We start from the raw sequence: 6,629 nt of genomic DNA on the forward strand, positions 1-6,629 counted from the left end.
AAAATGATGAGGAATGAATTTTAATATTTCGACAGACTGATAACTGTTTATTTTTATTTTAAAGGATTTATTTACTCTTATTATATATGTTATGATTTTTAATTTGTTTGTACAATCGACGTATTTTATATGTCTATAGGTGAGTATTTTCTTTTGTGTTTATTTTTACTTTTAAAATAAAAGTTCGGCTGTGTTTCTTGCTGCCATTTTTCTCAGGACTGAGGTATTTCTTTTCCAAATGGAGAAGTCCATTTTAAATTTCAATAAATTAAAACTTAACTGCAAATACATTTTTTTTTCAATTTATTTTATCATAAATATATGCACAGTTGGTTCTTAAATTTTACATCTCGCCAAACTGTTTCAACAGTTTGTTGGCGAGTTTACGCTCTTAGACTATACTATACTATTGTGCATCTATAATAAATTATACCTAATTTGTTCATTATATACACTACTAGCTGAGCCGACAGACGTTGTTCTGTTCATAATAAAAAAAACTCTTGCGGATGGAATTTTTATAATCCGTTCTTAGCTGATCTCTACTCGGTGAAAGGAATATTCCTACCAAATTTCAAGTCTTTAGCTCTAATGGGTCCAGAGATATCGTGATGAGTGACTATATACGTGGAAATCTGTTATATATACAGGTGTCCCAAAGTTATGGGACATGAAGGGAAAGTACCTTAAATATCGAAGATAGGCTATTTTACTGAAAGAAGACTTTATGTTGTTTTTAAAAGTTAGTAATTCTGCATTCAAAGATTTCCTAAAAATTATTTGCCTCGTCTGGGAATCGAACCGACTTAAATGTAAAAAAAAACCCTTTTTTATGATGCCAATCGAAAGAATGGCCAAAAACTAATAACTCTTCTTAAGTATCATAATATTTTAAAAGAAAGTAGTCAATTAAGTGGGTATTTTTTTGTAAATTATACTTACGTGGAGACGTTAAGGAAGTGGTCTTTCAATTTTTTCTTAAGTACTACTTTATGTTTACTTAAGTTATTATCGGCCTTACAAATAAAAATGGCATAGAGTTATAACAAATCATAAACCAAGAATATGTAAAATGTTTACAAATAGCCGCTTTGCTTACGAATGGTTTGTTCGGACGTATAACGTTTCCGAAAAAATCAGAATTATCATTGTATTGACAGTGTTGTCAAGGACATTGTAAACATTTTCCATATTCTTTGTTTATCATCAGTTATAACTTTATACCAAGTTTATTTGTAAGGTCGTACAAATGGATGCAATCATTATGAAGGCATAAAAGGCATTTGTCTTCTCAAAATCGATTCCTTTAGAATTATTTTTGATGTCATTTCTATTAACTGCTAGATACTACCGCTTCGGAAACAAATGGCGCTCTGAGAGAGACGAAGCGGCGCAAGAAACTCTCCCAGCATTCTTTTTTTGCGCTCTTTTCAATAAAAATATACAATATTTCAATAAAAATGTACAGTCATTTCTATCGCTATAAAATAACCACAATCTAATCCCAGGCTGTCCGATCATTTAGATATTCAGCAGTGGAGTAATAGGATTTAGGACAGAGCCATTTTTTTATAAAAAATTTAAATTTATTTTTATAGATAATGACTGAACAGCTGGGACTTTATGATAGAAGTGTATACATTTACCCTTAAAGCTATTATGTATCTTATGAAGCCTACTAGAATCAGTTATAAGCAATCCCTTATTTCTAGTGTTATAATAATGAAAATCACTATTAAGAGCATATGATTCTCTCAGCCTATGGTTTGATTAAAATAATATAACTATGAACTAGCAGATGGTATAAAGTAGTAAAAATAACAATGGCAGCATCCAGCGTGATAATAATATGTTGTGACAACTTCTTGTGAATGTTCAAACAAAATTATTTTAATTAAATGTTTAGGTGGGTTTTGCGTTTTTTCCGAACATAGGTACATATCTACAGACGAACAAAAAAACGGAACAATTTGTAATGTTTTTAAAGTATAACCCTCACTTCTGTGATTAATATACAAATAAAATTTTATGAACGATGCGGGACTCGAACCCACGACCTCTCGGGTTCCGTGCGAGTGCTCTTCCAACTGAGTTAACCGTTCGATTTATGTATTAAAATAAAATCTTGTATGCTTTGTTCAACTCTCAAAAAATCTGTAATGTACTTTTTTAAATACTTTATTGTATATAGAACTCTCAGATTTTTTTTTTAAATACATATTATCAATATTATCAATATTTTCAATATACATAATATTAAATGTAAATACTAAGAATTTCAATATAGGTATTATATTTGTGTTTTTATATGATTATGATGAGTACAGTTCTGGAATACGATACGATCACTGCCGCTCATACTCTCTTGTAGTATGAGAGGAATCACAGGAATCTTGCCAGCCTTTTTCGATGACCCATGTCGCATTGACCTGAAAACACCGCGCAAAGAAGTTGTTGAATTATTACTCACACCGTTGAGACTAATTCTTGCCCACATTTATTGGCTGAATTGTCAAAATCAACAATATGTCCAATGCGTAGATATTGTTACCCTTTTATTACCGTAAATGTTTACGATCAAAAACTTATCCAAACTTTCCCATAACATTGCGAATAGAGTTGAACACGCTGGGGAATATTTGGAGAGAAAATGTTCGCATTGTTGGCAACTCTCGGAATTATATCAGCAATATCGATGACACAGAGTGTTGCCAAGCTGAGAATACCCAAGGGAGATGAGTTGTTTGTGCCAGTGGGGTATAATGGATTGGATCTGCTTGTAGTAAAGGTAAGATAAACGTGTAAAAATTTCTTGGATTAAATTGAGTGTTGTATTTGTTTAAATTATGCAATAATTTTGAGATTACTCTTGGTTGAGTGGCACTCATAAGCTTATCAAGGAATGGGATGCAGTTAAAATACCTGTTGGCGTACATTTAATATTTTTCCACACTTTGATGTCGTTCGCTTAATCACATGATAGCAGATATGTGAAGGCGATCTTAATAGAATCGATGGGAAAGTAATAATTGCTATTAATTGTATATAAATTGCTCATCATCATCATCATTCATTCATGAGCCGGAAGACGTCCACTGCTGGACAAAGAACTCCCCCAAAGATCTCCACAACGACAGGTCCTGCGCTGCGTCCATCCAACGTGTTCCGGCGATCTTGTCCAGATTGTCTCTCCATCTTGGGGGGATATATTCCGGTACGTGTACGTCTTCCCACCGGCCATCTGTCCGTAGAACTATGTGCCCTGCCTACTGCCACAATTACGCAATCATTTCGGATCTCCTCATTTCTGATTCGATCTCGCAGGGAAACCCCCAGCGTAGCTCTCTCCATCTCTCAGTTGAGCGACAATGAGCTTCCTCATAAACAGCTCAGCTGCACTACTGTTCTTTTGAAAGACAAAATAACAATTTTGATGACCTTTACTACAAATTTTAAAATTTGCCATCGCAATTGCCATCTCTTTTGCCTGGTATATTGATGAAGCAGATTCAATTTATTTTTGTCAGTGTATGCAATATATGCCACAATTGATCAGCAAAACTGCCATATATCAACAGTATAGGAGATCTTCAAACCATCCGCACGTTGAAGCTGGACCGGGCTTCTTCAAAACGGATCCGGTGGAATTCAATCCCGAACAACTCGCCAAGGAGTTTAAAAAGTTATTTGCTCTAAAGAAAAAGATGGAAGAGAAAAATGAGCCATTAAATCCTGAGGAATATACCGCGTTTTATTTATATTCAAATGTGGTGGTGCCGTCGAATTACATAATATTTTGTTTGTCAAACTTTTGTGATGAAACAAGCGTTATGGGAAACTTGTCACAATATATTGGTAAAAGTGCATTCAACCTGGTGTAGCCATATTTAAGATTAACATGCTTATACAACTAACGCTCAGTCTATGCGTGTTATTTTACGGGTAACAAAAGAATGCTGATAGTAAGGATGATTTGTAATTTTTTTTTAATGATAATAAAGGACGAGACGAGCGGGACGATCAGCTGATGGTAATTGATACGCTCTTCTCATTACAATGCAGTTCCGCTCAGGATTCTTGAAAAGCCCAAAAATTCTGAGCGGCACTACAATAGCGCTCGTCACCATGAGAAATATGTTGTTAAGTCTCATTTGCCCAGTAATTTCACTAGCTACGGCGTCCTTCAGACCGAAACACAGTAATGTTTACACATTACTGCTATAATGATATAAATATAAAAAATCTATAACACTGCATTTTATTTGTATTGTGTTTTTTTAATTCATTTTCCGCAGACCTTTCAAAAACCCTTTAGAAACAGTTATATTTTAGAAAATTAATATTTTCAATAAAAATAATTCGTATTTCTTAGCTTTTATTATTTTTTAATCAACTTTAAATGTTAAAAACTAAAATATACATATTTTTACTAGCTGACCCAGCAAACGTTGTATTGCCGATATTAAAATCGCGATACAAAAGTAACTGTTTATCGTAGATGGGTGAAAATTTGAAGTTGTATGTATTTTTTACTGCTGACTCATCAAACAAATTCAAAAAAAAAAGTCAAAAAAATTAAAAAAAAAAATTCGTGTGAACCACCCTTAACATTTAGGGGGATGAAAAATAGATCTAATATGCATTCAAAATTTCATGAGAATCGGTCAAGCCGTTTCGGAGGAGTTCAATGTTTAACACCATGACGCGAGAATTTTATATATTAGAGATTGTAGACCCACGAAATTGACACAGCGATTGCATGTGTTGATGATCGTACTTTCATAATTCTTTTATGGGTAGAATATTATGTTTGGTACACACTTATATAATGAACGATTGGAAAATTTTTGGAACTAAGTTTTTATTCAATAATTTTATATAAAATAACTATATATTAAACAAAATTTTTTAATAAAATTAAAAATTGTGCTCGAAATCGAAAGAGGGATAAAAGTCTGCCACTTTAGATTAAGGATTGGTCTCCACTGCGCTCCAAATAGATACCGCACTACCAAAGAACAATAGCTTTTTTTATAACAGCAACTATTAGTTGCTTGTGTGCGTGGCATGTTGACACTCAATTGCATGTTTCAAATTTTGTAACACACACTTCGTGTTATTTTATTTATGTTATTTAAAAAAAAATTATGTTATTTAATAAAATACAAAATACTTACTGATGATATGTGATTACAGTGTCTTTCTTATTTCTTGTAGTATTATTTTTACAAAGTTTTTGTAATAATAATTCATTCATTAAGCTCTTTAATTATTAAAAAGTCAGCGTCACACATTGTTCGAGACTGGCTCGAGAACTCCCTTATACGAGCACTTATCTAGTTGGAACTCAGCGAAGATGAACTCTTAACCTAAGTGTGACACATTATGTTACATTGGAACTGTGTGTTTTTCGTAATCTGTGATAATTGTCATCAACGTGAAAAAAGTTTGAATGTTTCAGTACGAAACGGCAATTTTATACTTTATACTCTAAATTTATGCAATTACTTTTATTCTAACTAATACCGATACATACAATTCAGGAAATATTTCAGATTTATTGGGAATCCACTCTTCACAATTTCATCGGATGCTTACATTTTAATATCCACCATTTCGTAAATAGCGGACGTGAAAGATACTGCAGGCTTTATTTACTACGTTGTTTGCATATTGGCACGAATACAGACGGGTTTCAAACAAATAAGTAACACCTTTAGGTGATACAAAAATGCATTTTTGAATAACTGAGGTAAGGAGCAGATTCAACATCTTGAAATTGCATTTTCTGTATCCTTCCAAGAATTGAAAAGCCCCAGGGCACTAGATTTTTAAGATACACATAACCCGGGAGTGCCGTACGGCACACTATTCCTTCACCCATTTCTGGTCCTTATATTGTTTGTAAGATGGTTTATTTGGTTTGATTTTTTTTATTGATGGTCTTATAGCTTGTTGCAATAGCTTTCAGATACATTCTACTTGATAATGTTCTGTATGTTCATAAGCACATTGAGAAATTTTCTAGAAACTGTGACATTCATAATGTTAACACGAGGAACAACACACAAACTTATTATGCCTACTACTCGGTTGGGTCGAGTTAGTCTTTTGTTCCCAGAAAATCCCAGAAAATGTACAAAAAAAATGGGTTCCGAAATTTAAAAGAATTGTTAAAAAACGTTTGTGTGGGAAAGGTTATTATAGCATAAACGATTTTCTTAATGACACCACGGACTGGGAATAAAGCGAACACCCTCAGGCTCTTACATTATAAATGTTTATTGTACGATATTACATTGTAATCCATATTATATATTAAAAAAAAAAGCCGCTGAGTTTCTTGCGCCCATTCTTCTCAGGTCTGAGGCAGTCTCTTTTGAATGGGTGGTAGTTTTTGACGTTCAATAAGTGATTTTAAATCCTATTTTGAATAAAAATATTTGAATAGTAATTTTAATTTGAATTCACTCAAATCATACTTATTTTAAGCAATCTATTGATACACGTAAAATAATACGCATAGACAAAACACTGCGCGAGCGCCAAAATCGCGCCGAATTGAGGCATACCACGCGATCATGACATAAGAACACGACTCGACAAAACAATCGATGACCTACCATTTT

At 33.1% G+C, this 6,629-nt stretch overlaps 1 long non-coding RNA gene across 1 annotated transcript; it reads left to right on the forward strand.

The window, feature by feature from the left end:
* On the forward strand, positions 1-3,736 carry LOC126965269 (uncharacterized). The gene is made up of 3 exons (XR_007729509.1): positions 1-139; positions 2,618-2,788; positions 3,528-3,736. It is a non-coding gene; the product is annotated as an uncharacterized LOC126965269 (long non-coding RNA).
* The last annotated feature ends 2,893 nt before the right edge of the window (positions 3,737-6,629 follow it).

This window comes from Leptidea sinapis, chromosome 7 (genome assembly GCF_905404315.1).
Source record: "Leptidea sinapis chromosome 7, ilLepSina1.1, whole genome shotgun sequence".
Classification (NCBI taxonomy): domain Eukaryota; kingdom Metazoa; phylum Arthropoda; class Insecta; order Lepidoptera; family Pieridae; genus Leptidea; species Leptidea sinapis.